We start from the raw sequence: 16,404 nt of genomic DNA on the forward strand, positions 1-16,404 counted from the left end.
GTCATTGGGTCAGGCGAGGCAATAAATATTTGGGAGGATCCGTGGCTTCCGGATCCTTTAAACCCGTTTGTGGAAAGTAGTCCTTTATCCGGTTTGGGTAGTTATACTGTTGAGAGCCTTCGAACTGAAACAGGTGGCTGGGATCTATAACTTATAAGGGGAATATTTGTCGAAAGAGATGTTGAACTCATTCGGAGCATCCCTCTCAGTATGCGGGCTGTCAGTGATTCGTGGGAATGGTATTGGGATGCAAGGGGGAAGTTCTTGGTAAAAAGTGCTTATCGGCAATATTGGAAAGTTGAGAATAAGGTACAACCAAGTTCAGCAGCTGATGAAGTAAATTGGGACTCTATATGGTCTCTAAAGGTCCCCCCAAAGGTGAAGAATCTGATGTGGAGAATTCTATCCGGCTGCCTTCCGTCGTTAAAAGCTCTTTGCACGCGCAGGGTTCAGGTTAGTAGCCTTTGTCCGTTGTGTTCCTTAGAGGAGGAAGATGATCTCCACGCACTTGTTAGATGTCGAACTACTCGTCTTGTATGGGGTCTGACGGGATTTTCTGGGCTGATTGATAGTTGTACTTCCTTCTAGGAGTTTTGGAGGTCTGTTATGGTATCTCAATCGAGAGAAGCGGACACAGCGTCGACGATTTGCTGGTTTTTGTGGATAAACCGCAATAATCAGGTATGGTCCCAAAAACACACAACTCCTACTGTTCTTCTTTCGTCTGCGGTTCAATATCTCTCGGGGTGGCGAGCTGCTCAACAAAATCGCCTCGGTCCCGAAGGTAGGGAGACGCTGGCCTAGCAGAATTGGCACATACCTCCGCACGGGAAGCTTAAGCTGAATGTTGATGGAGCGGTTTTTTCTGAAAGGGGATACGCAGGCTATGGGTTCGTCTTAAAGGAGAGCGCGGGGGAGTTTATTGCTGCCGGAAACGGCACTATGTATTGTCGGCTGGACCCTTTTCTAGTGGAAGCAATGTCTTGTCGGGAGGCGCTAAGTTGGTTAAAAGACTCAGGTAGACGGAATGTGCTGATAGAATCCGATTCCCAATTGCTAGTGTATGCTATACATCGAGAAACTAGCGGTAATTCGGCTATTGATCTGATTATCGAGGACTGCAAATTCCTTTTGAAGGATATCGAAAATGCGTCCTTATCTTTTATTCGTAAAACAGCAAATACAGTTGCTCATTCTTTAGCTCGTGCAGTTACATCTGGCACTGATAGGATGGTCTGGTTAACAGAACCGCCCCCCTGTATCTGTACGGCTCTTATTTCCGATTTATAAGATTTTTTCATTCTTTTCAAAAAAAAAAAAAAAGATTATAGGTTTACCCCACTTTAGGTTAAGCCATTACCCCAAGTCATGTAGGGAATTGGATTCCCTTTACCCTATTCCTTTTTCTAAACATATCCAAACACATAGGAGAATTAATGTTTATTCCTTTCATTTCCTTTAGTTTCCCTTTCTTGATTCCTTTTCACTTACCCCTTGTGAACCAAACGTCCCCTAAATAATGAATAAGTTGATTTTGATTGTAAATTAATAATAATAAAAAAAATCTTCTCACTAAATTTGAAGGAGTTAATTCCAAAGGTATAAAAACCTTGTTCTAATGAAGTTTTTGATAAAATGATTCATAAAAGTAGCATATTCTTACAAACAATAAGGTTTGAATACCTCTCATAGTTTAAAGTAGACATGTTCATGGGCTGCGCCGGGCTGGGCTCGGACCGAGTCTAATCAGGTTTCTCATATATTTACATTTGCCAGTCCCAGCCCAGCCCATAGTATATTCACATCGGGCTCGGGCCGGGCTGGGTTGGGTTAAAATATGAATTCCCAAGCCCAGTCCGGTCCGTCCAACTAATATATATATATATATATTTAAAAAATTTAAAAAAAAATTAATTATAATTCTAACACATAAAATTACAACTAAATTGTGTACTGGTTAAACATTAAGTTATATTTGTAAGTTTCAATTTTAACAAAATCAAAGCTTTCATATTATAAATTAAGAAACAATTACTTTCAATTAAAAAAAAAAACAGTTAATAGTATTTTTTTTAAGCGATAATATACATTCTTCTAAACTATTATACATATATAATATATATGTGTATTAAATTTCAATTGGTTATTAGAGCATATCTAATGGTGGCACCACCAACATGGTGCCACCTAGACATAAATGAGGTCCAGAAGTAACAAGCCAATAGAGGAGGCTTGTAACTTTAGTATTTTTTTGGGCCAAAATAAATTTAAAAATAAATAAAAATTAGTAGTTAATCAGTAAAAGTAAGATAGTGGAGGCTTTGGCTTTCCTTCGTGTCACACTCGACCCTAAATGACCTTAATCGGCATCGGGCGTGAAATAGAAAGATAATAATCAATACTTAGGAGTCTCCAATTTATCCACATATCATTATATTACAATTTTATATACCAAAGTTCTAACCATAATTCTAACAATAAGCAACCAACTTCCAAACCTCGCCTAATCGGGCGGTAACCTTCTCTATATCCTGTACTTTCTCACCTAAAAACATTAAAACATTTAAAAACGTGAGACAAAAATCTCAGTAAGAAATTATCAACTATAAAAACCAACTTTACTTAACTTAGTTACATATATACATTTATCAAGGGATTTAAATAAAACCATATAAAATATACTCAAAACTTAAGTTTATAATATAATCATCAAAACCGTATAAAATATACTCAAAACTTAAGTTTATAATATAATCATCAAAACCTTATAAAATATACTCAAAACTTAAGTTCATAAAATAAAATTTGTGTATGTGTATCCATCCTCGAATTCCACCCGTGTAGATCATAACATCAATCATAACAATATCGAGATATCTCATTTATATCTCGTTCCTTGCCTAACAGTTAGGACTACCAGCCGTGCACTCTGGCCATACCGCCATTAGATTTGTTGAAACACCTTTCCACATAATTTTGATTTGACAAAATTGTTTAAGTATAAATTAAAATACATACTCTAAACACACTAAGTTTAAATGCTTTGATTTATTCTACTAATGTGTTTGTTCAATGTTGAGTATAAATGTTATAAGTCATAAGGATTGGAAGGCCCAAGCCCAATACGGAAGCCAAGGCCCAAGTCAAACAACTCAGTACACTCGGCCCGCGTATGTCAAGACGTTGCCGTTTTGAACAAAACGCAACTCAGCAAACGGAAGGATCTAGAAGACCTTCAGGAACAACTTCACAATGACGCTGCTGAGTAGTCTCAACAAAGCGTACAAGACAGCAGCTGGAAAAGGAAAACTTCCAGACAAAGTGTTTCCTCTTTTGGCAAAGTTCAGACGACACAGTATGCTGTCCAGTTGACTTTACCATAAAAGGAGAGACCATCTGCTGAGCTGACCGAGGACAGAAGATACACGATTGTGATTGGTCGAGAGCTCTGTACAAGTCAGGATGACAACGACACATAGCCGTTTCCCTCCAACGGTTATTTCGAATTTCGAAATGACCGATGACCCAGACGTCTCTATAAATAGTGCCATCACAAGCTTCACAATACACAGAACTTGATCAAGCCATTACGCTGACCAAATCTCTACAAGTTCTGCAAGCAAGAAGCAAAAGCAAAAATTCTTACACTACATTTCTCATATCTGTGTAAAAGTCTAGAGTGATTGTAAATCGTCTAAAGTGTCTTAGCACATCTTTGTATTAGGACAAAACACTTATCATTTCTAGAGATAGAAAGGAGAGGCTGAGTACTCGGTTTTAAGTACTCAGCGGAGAGATTAGGATTGAGTAGAAGTATAGAGGAAGGTACTCTTGTCATACTCAATTGCTGATATTGTAAAAGGTTTGAGGCTCTACCTTTAAAGAGCTCAGTAGAGTATTTGAAATCTCGGAACGTGTTCCGAGGATAGGACGTAGGCTTAGAAGAAGCCGAACCTGGATAAATCTGCTGAGTGAAGTATTTCTTACCTTAACTCCTTATTTATATTGCTTGCTTTAAATAATCAAAACTGACCAAGTAAAGAGGTCAAGTTGAGTTGTGCGCGTTGAACGTCTGAGCTCAGGAATAGACTCTAAGTGCTATTTCCTGACTCAAGCGAAGAAACTGACCTAGTCACCTGTTGACTAAGCCAGTATCTTATTGTTTACTCAGCGCCGCTGTTCAAATCTTTTTCTTTAGAAAAAGAAGTATGCCTAAATTGAAAAAAGTTTAAATAGTTCCTAACCCCCCCCCCCCCTTGGAACTATACTTGCAACTAAACAAGGGACCAACAAGTGGTATCAGAGCTTGAGAGCTCACTTTAAAAGGTCTAACAACCTTGAGCTGATCCCTACCATGGGCGAAAACAGCACGCGATTTCTCCCTGGAAACCAAACAACTCAAATACTGCCCGAGGGGCTGTCCATTACTAGGCCTCCCCTATTCTTCGGGTCAAACTATACCTTCTGGAAGAATAGGATGAAGAACTTCATTCAGGCTACAAACATGAGTGCCTGGCTATCTATAGTCCAAGGCCCGTTTGTACCTGTTGAGGTTGTGGCTGGCCAAACAGTTATAAAAGTTGAGGCCAAATGGACAGAGGATGATCTTAAGAAGCTTCAAAACCATGCTTCGGCTATCAATATGCTTCACTGTGCGCTCGATGCTGCAGAATATAACAAAATCTCAGGTTGTGAGTCGGCGCAAGAGATCTGGAAAAAGCTGGAAGTCACCTACGAGGGAACAAACAAAGTAAAAGAATCCAAGGTGAATCAGCAGATGAGACTGTACGAGCTGTTCGAGATGAACAATGATGAGGGCATTTCAGACATGAACGCAAGGTTCACCAACATCATTAATGAGCTCAAGAGACTTGGGAAAATCTTCACTGAGGAAGAACAAGTCAAAAAGATACTCAGGAGTCTTCCTAAAGACTGGCAAGCAAAGAAGACAGCAGTTGAGGAAGCTCAGGATTTAACCACCTACAAATATGACGAACTCATCGGTTCATTGCTGACCCATGAGATATCCATGAAAAACTTTGAGGTGAAGGAAAAATCTGAAGACAAGAAGCAGAAGTCACTTGTCATGAAAGCTGACTCCACTGACGGGAGTTCAACTGATGATGAGGAGATGGCTATGTTCACAAGGAAGATGAAAAGGCTATTCAAGAAGAGTGACAAATACTCTAAAAAGCCTTACAGAAAGTTTGATAAGTATAAGGCTGACTCAAGTGACGGCAAATACAGAAAGGACAGCTCAAAGCCCATTACATGCTTTGAGTGCCATCAAACTGGCCACATTAAGTCAAACTGCCACACGCTGAGGAAAGACAAGAAAAGTGGGAAGAAAGCAATGGTGGCTACTTGGAGCGATAGCGATGAGTCTTCATCCACAGAAACTGAGGCCACCAAGTCAGCAAAGATATGCTTCATGGCTGACGAACTTGCTGAGCCATGCGTCTCTGAGCATGCTGACCCATCCATCGCATCAGATGATGAGGAACAATCAAATGAGGTAATTTATCTTCCCCAGCTCAGAAACGATATGGTTAATGCCCTGAGTGATCTCTATACACTTGTCAAGAAGTGTAATAAGAAAGTTAGAGCACTCAGCAGGCGCTGTGACGAAGTGGAAGAGGTCAAACTAAGTGACCTCAGATACCTTCTTCAGGACAACTCGACTCTGCATGATAACATGAAGATCATGCATGAGTATGTCTCTGAAGTCCAGTCAGTTTCAAAAAAACTGAGGAAGGACGTCACAACCATCCAGAACCAACTAAAGGTTCCAAATAAAAATAACATTCCTCTGAGAACTCAGTACCAAGGTACTCGGCAGAGATGGAATCCCCAGCGAAAAGTCCAGTGTGACTTTTGTCGGAAGTTAGGACACACCACTAAGGTGTGCTGGCACGCTCAGCACTGGGGTGCTGACAAGTCAGTAAAAAATCCTAAACAGAAGGTCAGTTGTGACTTCTATGGAAAGAATGGCCATACTATTAATGTATGCCGCCATAAAATAAAGTATGATGCTATACCTGTTGCACCTAACAAGTCAGGACCCAAAAAGAATTGGGTACCTAAAAGTAACTAGTTACAATGCAGGTAAGCCTGAGATGTGCCGAGAAGTCAAAGATGTGGTATATTGACAGCGCATGCTCAAGGCATATGACGGGTGATGAAACTCAGTTCATCACGTTTGAACGTAAAAGAGGAGGGAGCGTAAGTTTTGGAGACAACAAGAAGGGTAAGATAGTAGGCTCAGGAACCATCGGAGGTAATCCTACTATTGAATCTGTCTCCCTAGTCAGCGGACTCAAATATAACTTACTCAGCGTAGCTCAGCTATGTGACAATGGGAGAAAAGTTATATTTGATACTACTGGATGTAAAATATACGAGGGTAAAACAAATGAGTTAATTTTAACTGCCCCTCGGATAGATAATGTCTTTATGCTAGACTTAGAGAAAAAGTTTTCAAAAACTGTGTGCTTAGTAACAAAGGAAGAAAATTCCTGGCTATGGCACATGAGACTTGTCATGTAAGCATGGACCTCCTGGCCAAACTAGCAAGAAAGCAATTGGTTGAGGGACTGCCCGAACTTAAATTTCAAAAAGATCAATTATGCCACGCTTGCCAAGCTGGAAAACAAACCAAACAATCTTTTCACAGTAAAAACATTGTCTCAACTAAACGTCCGTTAGAGTTGCTACACTTGGATCTCTTTGGTCCAGTCCAGCCGCTGAGTCTGGGTGGAAGAAGATTTTCCTTGGTCATTGTAGATGACTTCTCTCGGTATACGTGGGTTATCTTGCTGACCAGCAAGGATGAGACCTTTGAGACATTTTCAAATTTAGTTTGAAAAATTGAAAATGAAAAAGACCTAAAATTAGCTCATATCCGTAGTGATAACGGTGGAGAATTCAAAAACCAAAAGTTTGTTGAATTCTGTGAAGCCAGCGACATTGACCACAATTTTTCTACTCCTAGAACACCTCAGCAAAATGAGGTTGTGGAAAGGAAGAACAAAACTCTGGTTGAAATAGCCAGGACAATGCTGGATGAGCATAGGCTTCCAAAGTGTTTTTAGGGAGAGGTTGTTAACACAACATGCTATATTCTTAATAGGGCTCTAGTTAGACCTATATTAAAGAAAACCCCCTATGAACTTTGGAAAGGACGAAAGCCCAATATTGGATACTTTCATGCCTTTGGCTGTAGATGTTTTATTTTAAATACCAAAGATAGCTTAGCAAAGTTTGATTCAAAAGCTGATGAGGCTATCTTTTTGGGCTACTCAACAAACAGCAAAGCATACAGAGTTTTTAATAAGCGAACTCAAGTGTTAGAAGAGTCAATACATGTAGAGTTCGATGAAACTGACCCTGCAGGTAGATACCAGCCGCTGACCGAAGATGATCCAAACTCAGTAACCATCGCTGACCCAGAACCAGCTACTGAGTCATTCACGAAAAGGCTGACCAAGAGTAAGAGTGAACCTAAGATTACTTTTACTGACCCATCTACTTCTGCAGAGATTGTTGAAACAGGAACAGCACAAGACATAAATCTACCCAAAGAAATAAGGATTCCAAGAGGGCACTCCGAAAGTGCAATCCTTGATTCTGCTGGGAATACCCTGATGACGAGGAATCAACTCAGGAAGTACCTCAGCAATGTTGCTTTCGTCTCAGTACAAGAACCGAAGAATTTCGCTGAAGCTGAGTACGATGAATTCTGGATGAACGCAATGCAAGAGGAGCTCGATCAATTTCGAAGAAATGATGTATGGGAGTTAGTGCCTCATCCAAAGAGTCAAAAGACCATCGGAACAAGATGGGTCTTCAGGAACAAGATGGACGAACAAGGAAACGTAGTCAGGAACAAAGCAAGGCTTGTAGCTCAGGGCTACAGTCAGCAAGAAGGTATAGACTACAGTGAGACCTTTGCCCCAGTGGCAAGGCTAGAGGCAATTAGAATATTATGTGCATATGCATCTTACATGAATTTTAAATTATTCCAAATGGATGTCAAAAGTGAATTTCTTAATGGAGTTATACACGAGGAGGTTTATGTAAATCAACCTCCAGGTTTTGAGGACCCTAAGTTCCCAAACCATGTTTACAAACTCAAAAAGGCTCTGTACGGCCTCAAGCAAGCACCACGTGCTTGGTACGAGAGGCTGACCAGTTTCCTGCTGACTAGAAATTACGTCAGGGGCAAAGCTGATACAACCTTATTCATTAAGAAAAAGGGTAAAGATACCCTGCTGGCCCAAATTTATGTTGATGATATAATATTTGGTGCAACTAACGAATCAATGTGCAAGGAGTTTAGCAAACAAATGCAGACTGAGTTTGAAATGTCTATGATGGGAGAACTCAACTTCTTCCTCGGTCTTCAAATTAAACAAGGAAAGAATGGCATCTTCATCAGTCAAGCCAAATATGCCAAGGAGATCTTAAAGAAATATGACTTGGAAAATTGCAAGCCAATATCCACTCCTATGGGCACTGACACTGTCCTCTGCGCTGATGAGAATGGTAAGTCAGTAGACAGCAAGTTATATCGAGGTATGATAGGCTCTCTACTTTACTTAACAGCCAGTAGACCGGACATTCAGTTTTCAGTATGCTACTGTGCTAGATATCAATCTAACCCTAAGGAATCTCATTACATTGCTGTAAAAAGAATCCTTAGATATTTGCAAAGCTCAGTGAACGCAGGTTTGTGGTATCCATGAGATAAGCTGGAACGTAAAAGCACCTCTGGAGGATGCCACTTCTTAGGAAGCTGTCTTGTATCCTGGTTCAGCAAAAAGCAGGCGTAAGTAGCCTTGTCCACCACTGAAGCTGAGTACATTACTGCTGGTCATTATGTTGCTCAAGTCCTATGGATCAAGCAACAACTTGAAGATTATGGTGTTCAAACGAAAACAATTGAAGTCAAATGTGACAACAAAAGCGCAATTGATCTTTCCAAGAACCCAATTCAACACAGCAGAATGAAGCATGTCAGCATCAGACATCACTTCATTAGAGACCATGTACTCAAGGGTGAGATCAAGCTGACCTTTGTCCCAACGAACGAACAACTTGCTGATATCTTCACGAAGCCACTGGCCCGTGAGCAGTTCAGCATACTGAGAGAAGCAATTGGTATGTTTAATCCTCTTCAGTAAATTCCTGTGCTAAATGAATACGAATGCTGAGTGAATTACATGCTGAATGATTTTTTTTGTTTATTGAGTATCTCATTCAAACTGACTGAATATACAATACTGAGTAAACTTGCACACTGAGTAAATTAGTTTAGAACTTGAACTTAAAATCATCCTTAAATAATGCACTGACCACTCAGAATATCAAACGCTTGACATTCTAAATACTGAGTGATTAATCCGTTAGCATAAATGCAAAGCATGCGTATAACCTAGGATGACGTATTCGCCGTAATGTGTCATAAATGCCAGGATCATTGTCGGTACATGATCCCAAGGCAAAACTGACACATGGATTCGATTAAGATCCACACCGTTCATTTCGTCTATAAATTATGGGTATTTCCCCATCTTTTACTCTTTACGCTTAATCAATTCTTATGGCAAAGAAATCACTTAGAACTTCTTTTCTTTCAAATTCCTCTAATTCATCCATCTCCGAAGAATGACTAAGTTATCTTTCAAAGTCTCCGGTGCCGGCCACCAAAAGTCCAGCTTCGATGAACCTTCACAAAACCCTTCTACACCGAGCAAGGGTAAAACTGGCCAAACTTCTGGCAAAGAGAAAGCTGTTAAGATCAGGACCTACTCCAAGGTCTTCGATAATATATCTGAATGGAAGGTAGAACCCTCCAGATGGGTTTCGGAGCACTTTGTACAGAACGAATAGCCATTTGCCGAATGGATAGCAAAGAACGAATGGACTGGGCTGTTCTCGGTCAGGGATGATACCTATCCTGACCTAGTAAGAGAATTTTACCACAACCTCAAGGTTGCCAGTGACTCCGCCGACTACCTAAGCACTGAAGTAAAAGGGAAAACCATCTTCATCAACCCTCTGTACATAGGAAATCTCCTCCAGCTCAAAACCGAGGGAGTAAGGCTGAGGAAGTCAGGAGATCAGGACAAAACCAACTACGTCCATACCTTTTGCAAACCTGAGGGTCACTCAGGCGAGATCTCAGCATCTTCAATGGGACAGCACCAAAAGATGGCTCACTACCTGCTGAGCTATTTCATTTACCCAAAGATCAACTGCACTACATCAGCAACCAACTTTGAACAGTGCTTCATATGGCACATGCTGACGTACATCGCCATCAACATGCCGGTCTTCCTAGTTGCTGGGTTCCTACGCAGCACGGGTACACTGAGGTTGGGATCAATCATCACCAGGATCCTCATCGACCACAAGATTGACCTCGAAGGTGAGGAATCTTTCAGAGGAACCGAAATCACAGCTGCCTCGCTGAGGGCACTGAAATATGGGCAGCCCTTGAAGAAAGGAAAAGCTGCTGCTGCTGCTGGCCAAGCTGGCCAAACCGAGGAAACTGTTGCTGAGCCTAAGAAATGACGAAGAACTAAGGCCCCAGCTTCTCGCAAGAGAAAGTCTGCTGAGACTCCTTCATCGAATGTTGAGTCTCCTGCAAAGAAGCAGAAGTCAGCTGAAAAGAGACACAGGCAAGATGAGCCTGTAACTGAGAAAGCTGCTGAGCTACCTCAGAAGAATCAAAAGACTTCAACACTGGCACCTCTGGACGTTATACCAACCGACTTTATTGTACCGAGTGATTCTCATTTCACTCAATGCCAGGGTACTGATGCTGAGGAAACTGAGGTCCAGTTAGATGACCACTTCATCTCCCAAGTTGAGGAAGAACTTGATGGAGACAGCACTGCTGAAGAAGAAGCTGAAGCCAGCGGTCAGGATGACGCTGAGGAGTCTAAAGAGTATGACAGCGAAATCGAGGTTGAAAATGCTAACACTGGGTTAGAGTGTGGAGCTATGCAAACTGACACCGAGTTAGCTACTGGAGTTGAGCAAGTTGAGCAAGTTGATCAAGTTGACCAGACCAATACTGAGGAAAAGGAAACTACTTCCACTCACTCAGAAGAAGCTGCTCCTACTTCCACTCCACCACGTAGAAGGAGGAAGGTGGTTAAGGCCAGTGAGGTGTCGGTCAGTGAACTTCATGAGCAATCACCGACTATTCCTGAACTTGTCCTCTCCAAGACAACAAAGGATCCTTCTACCGTCAAATTAAAAATTATCAAACGGCCCTCAACTTCCTCTACTACAACATCATTGGAAAAACAAGCCTCTGTTTCTTCTCAACAGGAACATGCCGAGCATACCACTTCCACCACTTCAACAAGTCAGGTTGAACCAAGCACTGTCCATGCTGTTTCCTCAAGCATGGTGCTGACTCCTCATCCTTCTGCCGTCAGCACAGACAGTGTTCGGGTTATGACTTCCATCACCAACCTCTCTGCTGATCAATCAACCTTACCTCCAACTCAAGTGCAGATTGAGCCAAGTCATCCAGTCACTAACCAGGGTACTCCTTTCACTCCACTTTCTTCTGGTCATACTGATGTACATCGGGATGCCACTAAGTTCGGCAAAAAGCTCCTTGACTCAGTGCAAGCACTCATCCACGATCTTCAACATTCCGCTTCGCCTGCTGCTGGATCTTCAATTCTTGACGCAACTCAGCTCTCCCAAGTCACTCTACTTCTCAATGAAGTCAAGGGACTCAAGGATCTGCTGAATGTCGTCCTGTCATTACAAGCCTAGCAAGCTAAGCAGGATTCAATTGCCAAGTTGGCAGAGATACAACTGTCAACAATTCAACACCTGAACACACTCCATCAACAAGTTCAGAAGTTGTCTGCTGTGAACACTGACTACGCCACTTCCTCAGAACTCAAGATGCTTTTTGCTCAGCTTCATACTGAGCAACTTAAGACAAATGAGCAAATGGTGTCCTATAGTCAGTGCTCAGTCGAGCAAATCGGTGAGGCCATCAGGCTACTTAACCTCAACAAGCAAGAGATGGATACTGACGCTTTGAAGCAGAATGAGTTGCTGTCTCTCGCACAGCAATCTTTCAACCACATCCGTCATAATAATATCCAGCGTCATCATTATGACTCAGCTCTCTTGAAAACCTTCCACCAAGTCTTTGCTGGCCTCTCTGAAGCTCTCATCTGGCAAGCCAAAGCTCAAGCCTTCAGTGTAAATATGCTCAGTGCTGCTGATCTTCATATACCAGTCGAAGTATCAGCTGATGGAGTTGCCATTTTGGATGGGGTCAATGAAAGTGCTGACAAACTAAAAGAGCTTTCACAAGAACTGACTCGAGCTGTCTTAACCGATGCGTTTAAGCTCCCTGAAGTTGACAAAACGGGGGAGAAAGCGCAAGCTGCTAGAGCTCAGCATGAGCAACGTCAGTACGAGCGAAGTCAGTCACAGGGCAAGAAAAAGAAATATATAGGCTAGGTCTTAACATTTGTAATCTATGTGCTATGTTTATTTCTTTTGCTGTGTAATTGCTGACTTCTTTCAACTTATATATCATACTTACTTTTCTTATTCAAATACTGAGTTATGATATATGCTAATAAGTACTGAGTTATTATGTATCTTCATTTATATCAGCTTTGTTTAACACTTATAATATTTATTGACTAAATGATATGCTGACAACATGTTTGACATGAACCTATACACTTATGAAATATTCTGATAAGAACTCATTGAACAACAAATTACTCAGCACACTCTATATGACTAAACCTTCCGCTTTATACTGAGTAAATAGAATATGTTGAAATAGCTGACCTATATCTGAAAACTGACCTTAGACTTACTCATTTAAATCCTTAAATGTCTTAAGTAAAACTAAGTCAGTAGCTCAACCCTTACGGGGGAGTTTGCTAAATTATACTAGGTCAACTATCATGGGGGAGCTCATACTGAGTTCCTTGCTGAATAGTTTTGCCAACATCAAAATGGGGGAGTTTGTTGAAACACCTTTCCACATAATTTTGATTTGACAAAATTGTTTAAGTATAAATTAAAATACATACTCTAAACACACTAAGTTTAAATGCTTTGATTTATTCTACTAATGTGTTTGTTCAATGTTGAGTATAAATGTTATAAGTCATAAGGATTGGAAGGCCCAAGCCCAATACGGAAGCCAAGGCCCAAGTCAAACAACTCAGTACACTCGGCCCGCGTATGTCAAGACGTTGCCGTTTTGAACAAAACGCAACTCAGCAAACGGAAGGATCTAGAAGACCTTCAGGAACAACTTCACAATGAAGCTGCTGAGTAGTCTCGACAAAGCGTACAAGACAGCAGCTGGCAAAGGAAAACTTCCAGACAAAGTGTTTCCTCTTTTGGCAAAGTTCAGACGACACAGTATGCTGTCCAGTTGACTTTACCATAAAAGGAGAGACCATCTGCTGAGCTGACCGAGGACAGAAGATACACGATTGTGATTGGCCGAGAGCTCTGTACAAGTCAGGATGACAACGACACATAGCCGTTTCCCTCCAATGGTTATTTCGAATTTCGAAATGACCGATGACCCAGACGTCTCTATAAATAGTGCCATCACAAGCTTCACAATACACAGAACTTGATCAAGCCATTACGCTGACTGTTAAGCCCAAAATATACCTAAAATATCATTAACATTTACATCATTTTTATTACAAATTCGTGTTATTTATATCTGTTTAGATTACTTTTACTCTCGAATATCTTTCTTTCTTGCAAGGTACCTAAATATTTGGTAAAATCCAAATAGGAACGAAAAAGGATCTAAAACAGAAGAAAAACCCTACAAAAGGAGTTAAAGACGACGTAAATCGAAAGCGCCAAGTCGAAGACACGAATGAAAGCTAAGAAGTGAGAAAAATCACCGGGCCGTGACAGTGGATCCTCAACCCACGGCCGCGACACGCGTGGTATAGCTATTTCTCCCCTTCGTCCGAAGCTCAACTCAATGCTACGTCATTCACGGCCGCGGATTACCATCCTCGGTAAGTGCAGAAAATTTACAAAGAGCATTTAACACATGCTGAAAATCCAAGAAACGCGTTCGTTCAAGTGGATAAAGACGTCCTTTCACAACGGACACGACTCTTAACCAACGGATACATCACTTCAAACACAACCCTTCAACATCTATAAATAAAGAGTTGATGTTGAGAAAAAGTAGCAGTGAAATGTTATAATATAGATATAGAATCAGAGCGTAGAACTTATGTCGAAGTTCTAAGTAAACACATTTCGAGAGTTAGAAATTAGATTCTGTACAAAACAAGATGAGGTACACATATTGTTTATAGTTTAATTACAACTCAGTAGCGTTTAGACATTGTTCCAGTTTTAGTTTGCATCATGGTAGTGGCCGACCGAATCCCTATTACGAAGTTACAGCGAGAAGATTGAGTAGAGTGTTCCCCCCTGAGCCTGACAACCTCTTAGGAAACCCAAGGAAGCGGAACCGATCAAGCCCTTCACTTGCACGCCCTCGAAGAACTCGATGCTCCTTGTTCTCTGTAAACTTGTATCAATTTATATTTCATCTAATAAAGTCCGTTCTATTCGACAAATCGTTATGCAGCACTTATGGTAACCAATCCAATATCAGTGAGGCTAGTGTTTTCATTAATATGCACTTGAATTCAAAATCATTACAAGGAAACTTTGTTGAACACTTAGGCAAATTATCATCTCGAAAGAGTTTTAATTTGAGTAAGGGCAACTATCCCGAAAGGGTTTTGTCGCGTTCAAAGCCAATTAATTAGAGGTTCCGTCATTTATTTCATCATCATAATTGATACAAAGTTTAAGTTGTTTTCTTTGCTTAATGCAAATGAATAAATTCATTCGTTTTTCTAAAAAGTTCTAAATGTTCCTGTTTTGTAAAATTCATCCTTAAAATCAGAAGACCTTTCTAACAATCGATTTATTCTAAATATAAAATCTTATTCCAGCATTTTCAAATACTCAAAGTTCACAAATTCAATTAAACAAATTTCCTAAATTCAATTAAACCAATTTTCACTTTTCATTTACATTTAATAGTAAATCTAACTAGTTCGAAATTAACAGATTCAAAAAAATAAGTTTTTTCGTTAAAAAACGTATCCCTGTGGGATCGATATTTTTATTACTACAAGCGAAACCGTGCACTTGCGGAAATCGCTCAACAAGTTTTTGGCGCCGTTGCCGAGGATACGCCAAAATTTTTGACAAAATTTTTATTTTTCGTATTTTATTTTCGAATATAGGTTTATACATTATTTTTATACATTATTTTTATATTTTATTTATCTTCAGTTATATAACATACTTGTTTTCAATTTTGTTTTGAAGGTAGTTTGGCTCGTGTAACAATTTCAAGTTCATGCGCAGTTTGCGAAATTCGGGCACGCCACCAGATCCTTTAGATCCAGAAATTGAAAGAACACTTAAGAAAAATAAGAAAAACAACAAAAACAAAGACAAAACACCCTTAAAAACCAAAGTAGACCAGCCAGAGATTATGGCCGATCCACCGACACTTATGGATTATGCTAGGCCAGGAATGGCCGGTGTAACTAATAGTGTAGTTAGACCCCGTATAAACGCAAATCAATTTGAAATTAAGCCTGCTTTGCTTAATATGTTGCAAAACAACGTAACGTTTTATGGACTACCTAACGAAAACCCTAATGCACATTTGACAAATTTCTTAGAAATTTGTGACACTTTTAAAATTACTGATGTAACAGCTGAAGCAATCAAACTTCGCCTCTTTCCTTTCACTTTAAAGGATAAGGCAAAAATTTGGTTAACTTCTATGCCTGCTGCAACATTTGAAACTTGGGACCAATTAGCCCAAGCATTTTTACAAAAATATTTTCCTTTAGCAAAAACCGCAAGAGTCATCAAAGAGTTGACATCTTTTACCCAAAATAATAATGAAACTCTTTATGAAGCTTGGGAACGTTTTAAAGAACTTCAACGTTTATGCCCACACCACCAACTGCCAGATGCACTTTTAATGCAGACATTCTATAATGGATTAAATCCTACAACTAGAGGTTCATTAGATGCTATGTCTGGAGGGTTATTTATGAAGAAGACGTCCGCCCAAGCAAGAGAACTTTTGGAAGAAATGGCAATCAACAGCAGTATGTGGCCCGCCGAGCGTGGCCATATACCGACGGCGAAACCATCATCCTCAGGTACATCATCAGTTAAAGGTATAATGAATCTTGATCCTGTAGCAATGTTACAAGCCCAATTTTCTGCCTTATCGCACAAAATTGATAAATTTATGGCACCATGCGATCCTAATGATCCAATCCAGAGAGACATTGATTACGAAGGTATGAA

At 40.3% G+C, this 16,404-nt stretch overlaps 1 non-coding gene across 1 annotated transcript; it reads right to left on the reverse strand.

Annotated features, from left to right (window-relative positions):
* Nucleotides 1-15,946: 15,946 nt before the first annotated feature.
* Nucleotides 15,947-16,053, reverse strand: LOC136221150 (small nucleolar RNA R71). The gene has a single exon (XR_010684936.1). It is a non-coding gene; the product is annotated as a small nucleolar RNA R71 (small nucleolar RNA).
* Nucleotides 16,054-16,404: the final 351 nt, after the last annotated feature.

Source organism: Euphorbia lathyris, chromosome 2, assembly GCF_963576675.1.
Source record: "Euphorbia lathyris chromosome 2, ddEupLath1.1, whole genome shotgun sequence".
NCBI classification, from domain to species: Eukaryota; Viridiplantae; Streptophyta; class Magnoliopsida; order Malpighiales; family Euphorbiaceae; genus Euphorbia; species Euphorbia lathyris.